The following is a 19,405-nucleotide window of genomic DNA, read 5'->3' as shown; positions in this document are numbered from 1 at the left end:
AATCTTGGGATTAAGTTTATACCTGAAAAATTAATATTTTGGCTAAATTATGAAATTTTTGGAGATTTTTTGTATTTGATCTCCTGATCATCAGTCTATTCAAGATTGCCTGCAGCAAAATGATGTAACATCAGGAACACTGCAGCTTAATGTTTACACATCCCATGGTACCCTGTGCCTCCCAGTTATTCATAGTGTGAATTTAAAACTTCTTCTGTGCCATTTATCTACAGTTTGAAGTTCTAGTTGACCTAAATAAAATGATAAACAAATAAGATGAATTATAGAACATTGCAAAGAGTAATATATGTTTTAAAAATACTTGTGATCTTTTATTAAATTTGTAAAATTGGGGGTATTCATTAAAGTATCTATAACAAGAATTATCATTAACATTTCAAGTGTGGAATATAGGCTGCATATAGATTCTATCATTAAAATGATATTGTCCTACAGATCCGGTGAGGGCTTGACCAGAGACACAGTTAGATTATTCTAGCTAGGGCTGCATAGTACAGGTAAATACAGATATGTTGTTATCTCAAACTCTACGGAACCCAAATTTCAATGTTCGAGATGGCAAATATCTATAACAAGAATTATCATTAACATTTCAAGTGTGGAATATAGGCTGCATATAGATTCTATCATTAAAATGATATTGTCCTACAGATCCGGTGAGGGCTTGACCCGAAACACAGTTAGATTATTCTAGCTAGGGCTGCATAGTACAGGTAAATACAGATATGTTGTTATCTCAAACTCTACGGAACCCAAATTTTAATGTTCGAGATGCCAAATTTTAACTGTACTACTACTAAAATATAAGATCCCTATACATGGGTGTGTGTATGAGTGCACAATGTCTTGCATTAATACAAGTATGATTATTAATGAACATACACAGCTAGTAAACAAACCTGCAAGTCTGTGCATAAAGTACACATCTATTTGTTGAACACAGATACATGGCAAATCTCAATGTTATGACTGAACTTGCTGACACATCTTTGAGGGCCATATACATTCCACTTTTAGCCAATTTAGCGTCAGACAGCAGAGGCTGGACGCCTTCACATTCTACAAGTTTTATATTGAAGTTAAGTGTCAATCTGACAATGAAGCGTATGTTAGACATAACAATGACTGTGATGTGAGAGACAAGGGTACATGCAGTACGTCCTCTAACGTAGCTAATCCACCTAAAATTAGAAAATAAGAAATAAGTTTTAAAAATAACACCAAAAGGTCTTGACCTACAGTACATGGTTAAAAATAAAACACATTTCATTGGCTCCCTTCCTGTGAATATATAACTTGCTATGAATACTAATAGCAGGAGCAGGACTAAAGCACCAAAGGGCAATAACTGTAACTTACTCCAAATCAAAAAAAAGAAATATAATGAAAGATAACTCTTACTGTCTGTATTTATAGTCTTTTTCAAAATGTTGAGTAACAGTGATCCAGTTTGGTGGTGTCTAAAATAAAATAAATAAGAGATGATTAATTATATCACCTTTTACATTCAAAAAGGGAAAAAAAATTCCTGAAATGAAGAAATATGGTAAATGAAAGGTGTTAAATGAGATGTAAATGCTATAAAAAATTACCTTTTATAAATAGGTTTCCTTCTTGTATGTCAATATTAATCTCCCTTTCTGTTAACTCAAACCCACTGCCATTCTTCCTTTCTTTATCATCCCAGTACACAACCTAAAATATAATTTGAACAATTATAATCCCATTCTTATCAGCTCTTTTGTTTATTAAACAAGTACACAATCTAAAATATCATTTATAAAACTATATTCCTGTTCTTATTGGCCATAAATAAGTGATGAAATATTTGAAATTAACTTGTATGGCTGATACAATTATAAATTTTATAACTGAAATACATGTATATATAAACATAAATTTCAATTGAACATTTAGGCAATACACCTTACACCAAAAACATTAATATAAACAATTAACATTTAAAAACATGCACAAGACATAAATATACTACCATTAATAATTAGTGATGAATGCATCATGATGGAGAACCAAAAAGATGACTGATGTCTACTCAAATTGATGAATAAAATGATGAAATTATATATTTACTGAGGATGATTTTTTTCTTAACAAAAAGTGTGTTACATTAAATAACACACTGGTCTGGATATGTGTTAAATTATTATTATACCTCATTATTAAATGTATAACATGATTGTTTTACCCAAAAAAGTGATAGGCTAATATACTTTGTATCTCACGCAACATCCACCAAAAACTCAAAATTTGCAAGGTACGTACAACATGCCACCATTTTGCATTTTTCTGTTTAATACATCGCTTTGACTTTCTGCACATATTTTAAAGAAAATGAAATCTTGTCACCTTTAACAACTTCCAATAACTTCCGTTATATCCATTTTCACACTCCAAATAAATTATTCTAGATACAAGCTGTTCTCTCCTTTAAAATTTTTAAGTTACTTCTTAAGTATGTTATTAATTATAATACCAAAAGTATACTTTTATAAATTATGTCATATGCCACTATTGTCAGGTACCGCTAATAGATTTTTTCTTAAAATCTGGATTTTCTTTGAAATAAAACTTTTCATTCTTAAGTCACTTAAATCACTCTACATTTCTATCTGTTTTCGTCTGTTGTCTTGCATCTCGTCTGTGAACATTTGAATATCTTCAACTTCTTCTCTAGAACAACAGAACCAATATCGACCAATTTTGGAATATAGCATGTATGGGTAAAGGGGAACAAAATTGTGAATTTCATGGTCCCTGTCCCCCAGGAGCCTGGGACCAAAACCATCAAAATTAATGCAATTTTTAAAAAAAATCTTCTTCTTTACGTTTGGACAATAAGCAGTCAAACTTTCGGCACGATTGTATTAATTTCTGAGCCCTTTATCAAAATTCATGGCCCCAGGGTCAGGGATTTTGTAGTAAGGGTGGAGCTGTAGGTACTCATCATATACTGAAAATGCATTATTTCTTTGAAAATCTTCTTCTCTGCCCTGGGTTGTATTTTACTCTTTCTTCTATGGATCCTTTACATTGTTGTATTGTTCTCAGGTGACCATTAAGGCCCTTGGGCCTCTTGTAAATTTATTTAGAGGATGTTTTACAAAATTTGTTATGATATTAAGTGCCATGCACAATTAATGCATTCTGTGAAACAGTGTAAAAATCTCATATTCAATTACTTTGTAAACTCCATTTTCAAAACTCCTTATCTGGCCCTCCCAATCTTGGTTTTCGCCACTCTCTATAGTCCAGGTATGCACAATTTCTTTACCTACTAAGTCATCGGGATGGAATCTGGTTTCTTGCGCATTTCTTCTCAATTCTATTAATTTTAAAAGATTATCCAGTAATTTGTTATGATCAAAGACCTTTCCTTTTGAAGAAAACTGCAGCAACTCCTTCTGGTTTTTTTCAATTTTAAAAACTTTTTTGTAAATGTTTGTTTCTTTAATGTCTCTACTTTCTCCTTTTTTGTCTTCAGCTTCTCTATTTCTTCTCTAATCTTCCCTTCACTCTCCCAAAGCCCAACTTTTCTCATGTCCTCTATTGCTCTATCTAACTCAGTTGATTTTTTTTCCTTCTTCCTTCTAGCTTCTTTTTCTTTTTCTTCTAAAATCTTTGTTTGTTTTCTAAAAAGTTCTTCATTTTTCTCTCTGTCTTTTAGCATAAAAGTTCTATTTTCTGAACGAGCCTGATCTATTATCTCTTGTTGTTCACTTATATCCTTCTTCTTTAACCACTCTTCTGTTCTGTTATTACAATATAAAATGCTACTTTCGATGGAATTTAATGATGATGTGGAGGATGCTTTTAATTTAAAATCTAATTGTCCCATGAGTCTTTCCAGGCAAATGTTATTTGTATCACATGAATTACACTCTTTTAATTCATTGCCACTGATGTTAAAATATTTCCCTCCACTTAAAAATTCACTAAATAGTTTACTGGCTTTCCTTTTTAAAACATTACAAAGACGCTTTATAAAAACACATTAAGATTGTCATTCAGTGAAGTTTTCAATAAAAATTCAAAAACCTCGTCATAAAAATATGGACCATAAAAAAGTGAAACTTCATTGTTCAAAGCTAAAATTGGATTTTCAATAAACAAATCTAAAACATATAAAAGTCTCTGAAATACAGAACCCATATCTAAAATGTTTCCAACTTCTGTTGCTTTTAAAAAATAAGGTCCTGTGATAATTTTGCATAAAATGCCAAGTGATCTTAAAAGAGTTAAAAATGTTTTGTTCTGCAAACATAATAAAATAAAATTCTGATTAAAAGTGTAAGAAGCTTTCAAAGAATAAAAATACTGTAATACAAGTTTGTGCATAAAAAAAGTACCTGCAGCATTATAAAACATAACATTAAAACGATTGCCTCTAAACTTTACAAAGGGAATGTCTGAAACACTATGATTTTTCATATAAACTTGTATATCATTGGGATCACCAGTCCCATCTTTAAAAAATAATTTCGATACAGATTTTAAAAGACACAAAGTAAAAGGCTCTTTCAATGAATGGGTATACCCAGGAAATCTTAAAGACAACTCTTGTTCAATATTAAAAATTTCTTCTATACATACATCTGAAAACTGCAGGAGGGGGTGAATAGAACATTTAAAAGAATGTACATTATGATCTATATCTTTACTTAAAATATCATTTACTTTTTGTTCAGTAGCACTTCTGTCGGTCATAAAACAAGAGATATTGTTTAAAATAGTATCACTGTCACCCTCTTTCTGTGATATATCTATTAAAATATCTTTTGTAATATCTACATATGTCTCCCCCTTTCCATCACAGACCTCTCTTAAACCTGCAGACAGAACTTTGTCACCAGTATTAAACTGAACTCCATAATAATGCTTCCCTTTCTTCGTAGTTGCGTCTCTATGCATTGTGATATTTGCACTGTTCTTAAGTTCTTCATTTAAATGATTTCTCGAAACTACGCCCATTTCACTGGTTAAAATACCTGCCGTACTCTTTGATGGTAGATTTTCTACATTGATATTAAAAACATCTAAAACAGATTTAATAATTGGGGCAATATGTACTAAAGCTATATTCCTACTTCTAAAATTATAATATAAGTTTCTTAATTTAAAATTGTACGGTTTCCCTTTACCATTCTCTCTAAAATCAATATTTTTTTTATATGTACAACATCATCATCATCACAATTACTTTCTTTTTCTGATATTAAAAAATCTATTTCTTTCTTCAAGTCTGCAATAACTGTTTTCATAGTATTGCACTGTACACTTTTATCTTTTTTTTCAACATTTTCTTTTGTCTTCATTTTTTTAATAACATTTTCTAATTTTTTTATTTTTTCTTGTTTTTTTTTTTTAATTTTCTGTTTGTATTTCTAACATTAAAAGCTCTTATTTTGTCTTTAAGAGCCGTATTCTCTCTTCGTAGGTGTTCAATCACAATATTCTGCTCCGATATAATTTTGAGTTTCTCCTTCAAAAGTTCATCTTCCTTCATTTCTCTCAGTTCCTTTGATGAATCCTCTTTTCTAATTTCCTTACTCTCCTCTTCCTCTCCACTTCCATTACTTATCAATGAGTTTTTGGTTTGGGGTAATTGAAAGATATTGTTTAAGTATGAATTTATTTTGTCTTTGTTGCTGTATTTCTTGAGTTTATCTATTTCCTTCTTTATTCGATTTACTTTGTACAAGAGACTTACTCTGTTAACTTTTGTATATTCAATTTTCAATTCGTCACACACTTCATGGTGTAAGTATTTCATAAAATTTGCACGGTTTTTATGTTTTAAATATATTTCGTAAACACCTAAGTAAGTGAGAACCATGATTATGTGCAAAAAAGTGAGTGTTAACTGAATTTTTACCATGAATGCTGTGCAAAATGAAATGAAAAAAAAAAAATGAAGACAAGCACAAAACAAAGACAATAAACTAAATATACAAGACGAGGACAATAAACTAAACATAAAAGACAAAGACAGTGAACCAAAGAAAATAAAAACAAAAAATGAAATAAAAATATCACACATACATAAAAGCAAATTATGCTTTAAAAAAATTGAGATATATTTACCTTTTATGGAAAAATTCAGTCACTGTGTCACTCGTAATTTCTCAAGTCCTAGAATACGACAAAAAAAAATTATAATATAAGTTTTTAATGAGAAAATCATTTTATCACTTGTAATACTGCTTTATACAGTGGACATTGCTCATACGATATCATTTTCATATCCACAGTTGTGACATCACAATGGTTTTTGCATGAATATGATCAAGTCAAATATTAAGGATTTACATATATATAATACAGTATAACGCATAAAAAAGCTATGTGTGAAACATGTGATAAAAACAAACTCCCATGTTTTTTGGTTACATGTGATTTTTTTTTATCAAACTCATTGTGTGTTTTATCCCCGAGCCTTAAAAAAATCATACCCAACCACAAATCATGAAAGATCCTATATGTCCAATTTGCCTTTTTACGTCTTTATATTAATATATGTTTTCCGAAGTCTATAAAGAAATGGACTATATAAAGGGCAGGTAATTTGATTCCCAGAAAATGCCTGTGTTGACCAATCTACCAACTTTCAAAATAATCGTGCAAAAATGTGCAATGTTACAGAAAACATTTTACATTTCAATAAAAATCAATAGCCTTTAAAAAATCATTATAAATGTCTAAATTCATGCTACTTCCTATAAATGCCAAGGAATCATAGAAAATACAAAAGCTACGACCTTTCTTGTGGACATATTTTTGTTGTTCTCAATTGATTTAAAAACAATTAACAGGTTTTAAGAGCTTTCTTGCAAACCAAAAACTATACCCCAACATAAAAACACCTTACGCACCACTGTCATCAACATCAAAGTCCGTCAAGTAATACTTACCTCGATTTATTTCTAGGATCCAAGACCCATCGACAAACGCATGCAGATATGGCTACCAGGTGCCTTCCGGTTGTTACTATTTTAAGATTAAAATGGCGTTAACTGGAATAGCTATCTAACGTCAACAAGTGCACACTTTCGTCTGCACAACATTATTACTACGAATGGTAGTAATTCCCATGTTTTGCTGAATTATTAACTTTAAGTACCTTTCTATCAAATCTGCCTCTCTGCCACGTGTTTTCATTGCTCCTTTTCTCATATCCTCATAAATCGCTTCATTAAATGTAAATAAAGCGATGTCTTGCGAAACGTTTTGACGTTTTCAACTTTGTTTACAAGCGTCTTGGTGAAATCAAGCGTTCTCCGTATACCCCATAGCAAAGTAAATTTAGAACCCAAAACGGTGCTCGGCGAAACTTATTACACTAGGGTAGAATAAAACGTCATATATATTTGAGGTTGCACCGCCTGGACATACAATTGCTTACAAAGCTATTAACAATTTAATAAAAAATAAAACTTATGATTCATGGTTTATTCTATCTAGATAGAAAATATGATGCTAACTAAATGTATCAAAATTCATTGATGTACCTAAATCGGCTTTAATTTTATTGCGCTAGTCCACGAACCTTTTGATAACCCCTAGTAAATATGAGACAATTAGGTCATAATAAAGAGAAACATTACGTGTAAAACAGAAATTCATCTAGATCATAACTATGTCAAGGTTTTATTCAGTTTCGCCGTGTACATAAATGCATGTACATCCCATTTTTTTTTATCAGTTAGAGAAGTGCACCCCTCCATTTTGAGATCCTAGTTGGAACACTGCTGTGTTTCTACAAATTCTAATTGATATTATATTCAATTTGTTGATATTATAAAGAAATGCGGTTTACTACTTTGAAATTCCATAAGCATTGCATGTACGTTTATTTCTAATCTAATAAACACTAAAACTACTAACATTATTTTATATTATGTAAGTCTGAGCTGTCGAGGTAAGAACTCTACGATACGGTTATAAATACATGTATACGTATAATGAGTGTGGAATTAACCACTCTATTAAGGAAGAAGGATAGACGACCTTGTTGCTAGCATAGCAAAATGTATCAGATATTTGTTTCTAATTTCTTTTTTTATTTATTTTTTTAATGAGGAACAAATTTAAAAACTAAAACATTATTTCGATATATGAATAATTTTAGGTCAACCATTAACTATATCAACGAAATTTATGAATGGTAAGCTCATATTTACATGGACGAATATTTCAACGTCTAGCCGTTTTATATGCATCACAAAGGATTCTCAAAAATCTGACTGGATTCGGAGCTATGATTACAAATATACTGTAGAAGGTATCATGCAATATAAAACTGTGACGATAAAGGTTCGGGAGAATATCCAGTCATCTTCTGTGGACTATGAGAAGAAATATTACAACAACGGTAAGTTTGTTTTGAACTAACTGCTTTCAATTAATAGAGATATAGTTATATGTATGTTAGTATAATGGTATAAAAATGATGCCAAAGCTATGCAGAACAAATAATGCAGATAACATGAGAACAAAGAAAATCAACTATTATTTAGTTGACCGAATAATAAGTAAGAAAGGTTCTAAAAAGTTTTATTATATGATTGAATAATTCCTATCTCTCATCTGGCTCATATCCAGCAATGTAGAAAACATACTACGTTATTTTCACCTGCACGTGACCTTCCAGGTAAATGTAAGTATTTATTTTCTCTACATTGGTCTAAAAATATTTCGGGAGATTCCAAATTGATACAAATAGTTTTGGAAAGCTTTTTTACATAGCAATTGAAGTAGATTTCAAAAATTCCAAATTAATACGACTGGTAATATTTATTCAACCCTGCTTCTCTCATTGCATTTGACTAGAGCTTCAGCAAATGTAAATTAGTAAGATGTCATGAACTGCTGAATGATTTCTATTATTTAATCATTGAATCATATAATAAAACAATTATTGCTAAGTTTTTTTTTAGTCAATACGATGATTTAGCCACCTTAGAGGTACAATATTAACCTCGCCTTTCGGACTCGGTGAATTTTGTACTCCTCAGGTGACTAAATCATCGTATTGACCTCAAAATCAGCAATAATTGTATAATAGTTTCCATTTTATAAATATTGCATGTAATTGAGGGTAAAATAAAAAAATTTCATATCAAGAAAAATATTCTCTACTGGGTGAAAATTTTCAATGTTATCCTCAACTTCAATAATTATTTTACCATACTGAATGTTTCATACAAATCTATACAAAGGTAAACCGTACATTCACAGATATAGTCCAGTCATTTTTTTGAGGGGGGTGATACGATCCGTCGTCAAGTTATGTCATTCTGGAGGTTGTTGTTTCATCATTTAGAGGGTAATAGTGTTTTAAACAAATATTTCTCAACGAATCAGATTCAACTTATTTACATAAAATATGATATAACCGGTTTGAGGATATTTCTCTACAACATATATAGTTTTTATATGAAACATATATATATATATTTCTTTCACCGCTTTCACAGAAGAGGTGGGCCATTAAATCTCATTTGTCTGTCAGTCTGTCACAAAAATTTTAAACTTGGTCATGACTTCTGAATGAGAAAAGAAAAGGTATTCATATTTCACTTGTACGTTTCCTATGACAAGTCCTTTCCAAATATATTATGGATTTTACCCACTGAACTTGGCCATGAAGTATGGTCTTGTTTTCAAAAATGTAAACATTGGTTATAACTTTTGAATGGGAGAAAAACGTTTATTTAAGACATGTGGACTATTTTTAACATGAAGTTTCCGAACGTGCCCTATTTTTTACCCCGTGACCTTGAGGTTTAACCTTATTTTCAAAACATTTTACATTAAGGATAACTTCTGGATGAAAGGAGATGGGCCATTCATAATTGATATGTGCATTACCTGTGACAAGACGTTTCCGAACACGCAATGATTTTTGACCCGATGACCTTGACTTTGAAGTTTGATCTAATTTTCAAGACTTTAAACATTGCAGATAACTTTTGAGTGAGAAATGAACTTTTTATATTTAACATGTTTTTTTACATGTTTCAAGATCTTCTGTAATGTACTCTGGTTATTATCCACATAACCTTGGCCTTAAAATTTAACAGTCTTTTTCGATTTATTTTACATTGGTGCAGTGTAACTACTTTTGAATGAAGGAAGATACGGATTTTATACTTTACTTGTACATAACCTATGACCATACCTTCCCTGTACATTATAAGTACCTATGACATCCTTCATGACTTTGACATAGAGGTTTGACCTACTTATAAAAAATTTTAACTTTGGCCATAATATTTGCTCTATAAGAGACAAGGCTTTCACTTTTTTTTCTCACACATGCATTACTTGTAACAAGACTACTTTCAAATGGTACTGTAGATTCCTTATTTTACGCGAGTACTCATTATCGCGAAATGACCCAAGGATGTCAAATCGCGAGAATAATAATTCGCGAATGGCTGATTTATCTAGAGATTTTACATACATTAAAGCACCATAAAAATAAAAGCGAGTAATTTTATTTCGCGAGCGGTGCTTCTCGCGTAATTACGCGATAATTTATTCCTCGCGTATATTTAGGAATCTACAGTATAATGATATTTGACCTCATGACCTTGAGTTTGAAGTTCAAAGCAGTATTAAGAAACTTTAATCTTTGCTGTAACTTTAACTCATTCAAAAATTCATATGCTTTCTGTATGATGGACAGACAAGACAGGACATACAAACAAGATTGCAATATTATGCCATAAGCTTTTGCATCCCAATAATTAAAACATCAAACGCGGGGGGGGGGGGGGGCACAATTCTTTGAATTTGACAGTTCGATTTAAACTCTAATATTACGAAATGTATTTAGAATTTGAGATACTGAAATCAATCCAATAAGTTATTTGCAACACATATTTAAACATTCAACGTTACTCAAATTTTAAGTAATCATGTTCAGAGATATCTACTTGATTTTGTTCCTTTTCATGCGTTAAAATTTCTACTCAGAAATTATATATACACGTGTAGGATAACTGTTCCCGATAAAAAAAAATCCCTGCCATACTTTGTCATTCAGTACTAATAGAATACACCATGTTATTTCAATTAATATTCAAATAATGTGATTCTATAAAAGCTTTACAAAAATGAATATAAGTTAAAAAAGTATTTTTTGTACATTTCTATATTCCGTGGATTTTGTCGTTGTGTACCTTAACAGTGCTGCGAACATGCAAAAAAGACATATATGCATAAATTCTCTCTTGATTTGAAAATACCCTCTTTTAATTTCTTATATCATTTAAATTATGCTTTATCTTTCAAGTAGACTTAACAGAAACTATTTCCAAATGTATAAAAATAATTCATCTTCTTTAGAACGCATCTCAGGCAATAAATACGGGTCTATTATTTAACTGTGTATTTTTAAATTTAATTTATTGATTTATAAAGAAATCTTTTTTTTCGGACGTAGGTAGCAATTACATTTTTTTGTAGTGAAAGTATGGTGGAAGCAAATATTGAATAATCATAAGGGTTGTTAAGTTTTAAAAAAGTAACCTTTGTTTATCTTCGTCAGTTATTCCGTAAAGACATGACCAACTTGAAAAATTAGCTGTAAGCTAAATAATTTAGCTGTAATAACATTTTAGTGCTAGCGCCTTTTGCGCTGTTTCTTTTGCCAATTCACAAACACAAATTATCAAAACAATAGAAATAGGACTTTTATATAGGGTCCTTGCACGCACAGTATTTAAGTTTTTCCAAACACTCTATGAAAAGTCTTTGATACCATAGACTTGCATCAGGAAAACTGGGTTACTTCGTTACCTGCTTACCATGACGACATGTCCCAAACCTTGTATGTTTGTTGTTTAACGTCCCTCTCCAGAATTTTTCCCTCATATGGAGACGCCAACACTTGCCTTTAGAGGGCAGCAAATTTAGACCTATATTCGGCACTCAGGCCCATTGAGCAGTGAGGGATCTTTTTCGTGCCAGCACCTACTGCGACACGGGACCTCGGTTTATACGGTATCATCCGAAGAACCGGTCTTCACGTCCCAAAACGGGATTCCAACCTGCGATGTAAGGATCAACGCCTTACTCAGCGATGCTTTTGCTACTAGAGCACAACTATTGTTGTTTAATGATGAAATACATGGAATCCAATAAAATTCAACATCCTTAAATTATTACTTCAGATCTGGATATTCGTATGAAACCCTCTCCGTAGTTACCATACATGACATTTTAAAATCTTATTATTATAGCCATCAGGTAGATATCGCAATTATGATTTCTCAAAAGCATTTAACACACTTCCTTATGATAAACTGTACCATCAGCTAAACCAACGTAGAATACGAGAAGACATTCAGACATGGTTTAGGATTTTCCAATACAAAATCGAGGGTCCATTGTATCGACCATGGAACTTGCAAAATGGTGACTTTAATTGAAACTGTTTATATCCTTGTTTCATCAACTTGTTTGTCAATCGCTTGCCTATGTATATTGATACATAAGTAAGGGAAGTTGACGATAGTAAAGTTTAAGTCATCACGTTTATCATCAAGTTTTGTTGTTAGGTTACCATTAACATTTTTTTTCTATTTAAATATCCAGATATGAAACGGATGTGCCAGACTCTATGGTATTTCTTTTATTTCAAGTTCACTGGGATATATCGAGTCGATATATGAATAGCAGTAACTATTGTTGATTGATAATACGTCGTAGATTTATCTAAATGTCGCGTTGAAGGCCACAGCAAGTGTCTTCTTCTCATCTATATGCCGATATTGCTGCCATACATTCTTCTGTTTTGAGGATGGGTCAAAAGAAACATCACTGTATACAAATTTTCTTGTGAGCAGTTTCTTTTTTGAGGGGGATGTGGGTGTAGAGGGGTGCTCCCTCATAACTATCAAACATTTTCATGCATGATACAAGCCACCAGGGTTATAGAACAGATTAAATATGCTAGCTACAGTTGCACTCATCTTAAGATGATATATTATTAAAACTTTGAATGAAACTCAAACTTGCAGATAAGAGGACTTTAATGAGACAGTCTGCAAGAACTTTAAAATCTAATATGTCGCTTAACATAGCCTTTTTTAAAGATCCATGCATTGCTTTGCTTTGAAAATGTCATCGATAATTCTATTTTGCTTCGAAATTATCACGTGTTAAGTTATTTTTTACATTACATACATATACTCGTCTAATTTATATAACTCATTTGCATTTCTGTTTTTTTGACGATTACAGACACATAAAATGTTTTTTTCAATGCTCAAGTCAAATGATGCTTGTAATCAATGTCTTTGGTAAAAGATATCCCTAATGCTTATTTCATAGAATGTTTATTAAAGGTGACGCGAAGAAGCATGTGTTATTTGATAGGAAACTTTTCTTTCATTTCCTTTTAGTCAGTACAGTGACATCTAAGGAGGGAGAATCACGGAACATTTCATGGACCGCTGATTTTTTTCCGCGAAGTAATGTTTACTTCATATTTCATGAATATAACGGCTCATTGTCAAAAATAATAAGCATAGAAAACACTGATCCATTACCAACTGAAAAGTATGTTTACCACTCTCGACCATTTAATTCTGTGAATATACTGTTTGAAATAAGAAACGTAACAAAGGAAAGTGCCGGATACTACGTAGGCGGTACATCAGAGACAGAGGCTTGGTCGGGAGAACGTGGAGTAGTTCTCATAGTTTCCGGTAAACCCTTAATAATATCTGACAAACTAGACTGCATGTTTTCTGATTTGTGTTGCCACATGTACCTTCCTTTACTATATTACATGTGCACTTTACCATGGAAATATTTTTTTGATACTGATATTGTAAATGTAACCAATTTGATTTTGATTTTAACTTCTTTGTACGATGTTGATATCAAACTAAAAATGAACGATTACATTTACTTAAATGACGATACATACACTTATATAATAATGATGAAAATATTAACAGGCCTGCTTGTTATTACTCGATTCATCATTCAACATCTAAATAATTTTATCCAGGAAAACCTGTGAAACCTATGATAACGGGAAACCTTAATGTTAAAGTAGGATATCGCATTAACTTACAATGTGAAAGTAGATCTACATCTGCTCCTGACTATTACAAGATGTTTCTGCCGTTATCATATACGTGGTATGTCAACAACACAAGGCTAGATGGAGTGGCGACAGAGATCTACAGCTTTATTGTCACCAAAGACATTAAATACAACCAATATACCTGTCAGTCGAAAGAAAATCTTGAGTCAGAAAAAAGTAAAGAAATTCGAGTAAACCCTTTATGTGAGTACAATCATGATTGCTTTCTATATATAATTATGTAGAAAAGATTTATAATGTTTTTAAGGTGAGAATTTTGTAATTTAAAAAATGTTCTTAACGTCAAAGAGCTAAGTCCACGAAGCATCAAAAACGGCCTCTTCTAAAAAAATTAATGTTATGTTTATTATAGATAATATAGAATTTTTGCTATTCATTACCGTTTTCCTTTTTTCAGTATCTATTATACTTTTTGAAAAATAGATATTGCAATATGGCAGTGTTTTGATAGAAAAAGGCAATAGGAAAGTCATTTTTTGTAATGTAACGTCACGTCAAAAAGCTATGAAATGACTTAAAGTTTGCAATTACTATGTAGAAATATACGAATTTAAGACTTGAAATTGAATAATTGGAGATAGATATTTATTAAATCAACATCATTTAATTTAGAACCATAAATTTAAAAAAGCAGATAAAAGAGTTCATTTGATATATCAATTCTGACTGGATAGAATTGCAAAAATCTTTTCAATGGAAAATGACTACAACTGCGGTATTTTTAGATCAATGAAATAGTAAATATTTGAGCTTTTGAAAATCTATATCTAAATAAATTATCATAGAGAAAATAGTCAACGGAAGTTAAAAAGATATATTTCCTTAACATTTGTAAAAATAAATTGAACATCTCATCTTTTTTGTTCATGTAAAAGAGAAACTGAAAGGAGTTCGTAAAATACGGAACTCATTCAAAACTTGTTATTCCTTAATACAAAATATATACATTTGTGGTATCTCTCTATTATATAAACATGCAGAGAGCAAATATCTTCATAACTGTATGAAGTTTTTCGAAGGTCATAGGTCATTACGTGACCCAATCACACAGCGCAGTAATATCTACATAAAAAGACTTACTCCACTAAGCAATATAGCATGTTTTTCATACATAAAGATGTACAAAATACTCTAGTAAATTATAATAATCATTTTATTTACAATGTAAACGAGTATTTAATACAGTTTTTGATCGGTTTTACATAGAGAATAGAAAACTACATGTTATAAGTTCCATGTCTGAGCTGCATAGTCTCAACGTTTACCCTTATTTTTCTCGCAGGCCTCTGAATGCTATATTTTTTTTTCGTTAAACTTTACTCACAATAAATTTGAAAATCTGTTGAAAAATATCTTCGGCCTTCACAGGATTTGATCACGTGACCGACCCACTTCAATTCCCATTGAAGTTTTTAAACTTGTTATTTATTTCTTAAATGTTGTGGAAATAATTGAATTATGTTTACTGCAAGAAATAAATAAAGGTAGAAATTTGTGTTATACTTGATTATAATTTTGAATGTATATAAACAAAGAGAGTACATGTAACATCAAGATAAATTCTTACATTATACTGTTAAACAACATTGATGAATACGCATGCGAGATCTATCCGCGAGATTCGCACGTACCCCAAGCTCGCGGATATTTATCTTCACGAACCAGCCAATCGCTAGGCCATATTTTATTCCCGTAAAATAATAGGTGTATGCAGGACAGTGATTCGTGACGTGTTGTAAAGTGGAGATAAATAAATGATGTTTCTGTTTTTCTTCTCATAACTTATCAGTATCTATTTACCTATAAATGTAATAAATTTAGTATGTTTTATTGATGTATTGCTTAACATTCACTACTTTCAATTTCATTTTCACATTATGATTTTCATGTGAATAAATAGAGCAGTATTGCATATGTATTGCTCTTATACGTCAAGATAGGAAGTGAGATACATCTATACAGGGATTAATATTTTGCAAATACTCAGCGTAAATTTGATTTTACACGAACAATTTTTGAAAGGCGGGGGGGGGGGGGGGGTTCCAGGTCTGTGCCACAAACACTCATGCATAGAATCACACCACAGGCACTTCAAGCCTGTAGAAGCGGTTTTCTAAGGGGACAACCTTCAAAAAGAGTTGACAAGCAAAAAAAAAAAAAACACCTCGCTCTGAAATCCTATTTCGGGGGGGGGGGGGGGGGGGTCCTCTAACTATTCAGTACATTTTTTTCTTCCAAATACTTGAATTTGTGCATTTTTACCTTCCGGCAAAAAGAAATGGAGGGGGAATCCAAATCAAATACATATTAAAACTACAGCAAGATTATTCTCCGTAAAAGTGAGCCCCCTCACCCGGCATTATACGGGAACATTTTAAAATCTTCCTCTTCATTGAATAAAATATCTCAATAATAAAAGGAGAGAAATATCTTCTCTTATGCACACTCCCTTTCATAGCGTTTTATGTTTACATGTACTTCTTAAAGTTAGATACTTCAGAAGATTGTCCAAAAATTGCATAGCTAAAAGTCCGGCGGAATTCAAAGTGAAACCTACTTATCTATATTCCGCTAATGCACATATTCATGTATATTGTGCTTAATTTTTTTTTATCAGTGTACAATTATTTGTACAAGGGAGGTGCTGGTCAAGAAAACTTGGCAGAAACAATTCATACACAAGTAGTTTACAAGTACACATTTTACTCTTATTTACAATAACGTAACAGTAACGATTAAATAATTCTGAATTTTTTGAAACATATTTCAATTCCCTTTTTCTTCTTCTCTCAAATAATTTTTTTTTTTTTTTGCTTGTCATTTATTTTCTAATTTGACATCCCACTTGCACTTCATCTCACTCCTTATAATAAACAATGTCAAGGGTCATATATGTAAAATATGCATCTTGTTTCTGGAAACATATTTGAAATGTGTTGAAACCAGACCGCATCCTTTCTTTAAAAAAAACGTTACTTTTCACGTTTTTATGCAGGCGCATAAGAATTATCACGCGGGCTTTTTTAATGAAATAATTGACAGGAAGTTACAAAAATAAAGATTGATTGCTGCTACATATAGATATAAATATTGTATGTACCGACATGGGGATTCATTAAGGCCGGACATGTGCATTTGACGGATCAGCACATGAGTTCTATTTTGGATCCAGTTTACAGAGATATTTCTAATTATCTTAATGCTAAAATTCTAATGATATCTTTTTAAAGATAATTTTCCCGTTTCTTATTAAATGCATTTAACAAAACGACAGAAAATTAGGTCCATTATGCATAAAAAGCTTTCGATTTTTTTTATGATAAGCATTTTATATTGATTGCATGTATCTTCTATGACGTCAAAAATGACGTATAACGAGTAACGTCATGTACAACATACATGATCATAATATACACCCATGCTTTTTCCAAATACATACATGTATGATTTCAGAAAATGTCATTTTTAGATTTTTTACCACATTTAGTGTCTTAAAAACAAACAATCGACTGCTTTTCTATCACCTTGTGTCTTATCTATGGATCTTAAGTGTAATATGAACCACCCATTAGCATATTGGCTATTGAAATTACCGGATTTTTGAAAGCATCAAAATTCAAAAGTAATGTCAAATTTCGTATTTGTCAAAGCACAAACAACGCTAATAATTGACATAAAGATTTGTATTTGTGGTATTTATACATATAGTAAGTATGAAAGTTGTTCTTGCCTGTAACCCCATCTAACTTTGGGAAAAAAACCTGTTGATAAATGGGCATTTTAAACCCTTTTTAAAACCAGCATATATTCCAATCGTCTGATTTGCCTAATGACGCCTCATTTAACTTTTTTTTTACATGTGGGATATGAGTGCGTTTCCACTTACATTATCAATATATTTACACCTCATGAATCGATCATATTAGTTTGTGTAAAACACGAAGACACATATGATGGATCGTGGCCATAGCATTTTTCACACGCATTGAAATTTTATTTTATTTTTTTTCAACTTGAGCACACTCGTTACCACAAAATATTTTCACTGGAAAATGTTTCTCGAATAGTTATTATTCTTTTTCTGTTTTAATATTTTGCGGTAACGAGTAGGCTGCATGTGTAAATCACGATTAATTGTGTAAAATTTGGCACTTTCCCGGAAAATCTCGAACCACGGTGAGGTTTAGAATTTAGTTTGACATAATAAATATCCGGTTTTGACGGAAATATTGTACATGTGAAATGTGTTAATGTTCTAGGGTGAGAATTATCAAAAACATTCATTCTGAAGCCATTTTAAATTTTTTCATATTTACTAGGCCAAATAAGGCATATTGTGGGTCGAGTTCTTTTACTAGCTATAGTTTACTAAATATAAATTAAGTTTTAAAACAACATCTAATTGAATGAAGACTAAGACGTAATAGTTTGTAGAAAAATCAAATAATCTGACAAAACTGAATTGTAGGCGGCTCGAAAATATCTAGTCAAAACATTGATCAAATTTTCAACAAATAATTTTGATGACAATAAGGTATATTCAGATTTAGAATAAATATTTTTCATTTTTAGATTTCAGGCTGGAACGATGATTGATTTTATTGACACCTCTTTAAAAATAGCTGTTTGTAATCTATAAATTAGCATTAATTATTTTGTAACTACTAAATGATTTGATGTTAGATTTTCTGTTAAATTTTGGTTGACATCGTATTAATTCTTGTGTCAAAACATAAAATGAAATATATGGAGATAACGAACAGTATTCAAGCTCAAAAGTCCATTAAACAATACAAAATAGGAGCAGAGCAAACACGGACCTCCAAACATCAGAGGTAGGATCAGGTGCCATGATAATAATATGAAGCTTGAATTTTCTAGATAGTTTATTTATTGTATTGCTTCATTATTACAATTTCATAAATACACACGTATCTTTCAAATTGCCAATAAACTGAATCTGGTTTTAGCATTTCGAAAAGAACAACATTACCAATTCCAAATTTATGGTGATAGAACCATATCAGATGATTGAATTGAGAGTCGTCCTTATATTTTTTGCTGAAGAAACTGATATTCACCAGTTTTCTCTGTAATTGAAGAATACTGATATTCTTTAAAACTATGCACTTTTTTTTTTTTTGGAAGGAAATGTTAAACATAGGAAATAAGACATTTTATTAAGATGGACAGGATTATTCTGTGCATAAAGTGAACAAGTGTCAAACTCCTTTACACTGA

At 31.2% G+C, this 19,405-nt stretch overlaps 1 pseudogene; it reads right to left on the bottom strand.

Annotated features, from left to right (window-relative positions):
• Nucleotides 1-1,301: 1,301 nt before the first annotated feature.
• On the bottom strand, nt 1,302-5,354 carry LOC133180091 (uncharacterized; annotated as a pseudogene).
• Nucleotides 5,355-19,405: the final 14,051 nt, after the last annotated feature.

Source organism: Saccostrea echinata, unplaced genomic scaffold (assembly GCF_033153115.1).
Source record: "Saccostrea echinata isolate AGI-Se365-2 ecotype Australia unplaced genomic scaffold, CSIRO_AGI_Sech_v1 ptg000005l, whole genome shotgun sequence".
Lineage (NCBI taxonomy): Eukaryota > Metazoa > Mollusca > Bivalvia > Ostreida > Ostreidae > Saccostrea > Saccostrea echinata.
Note: the sequence above shows the minus strand (reverse complement) of the source record. Positions and strands in the feature narration are given on the sequence as shown.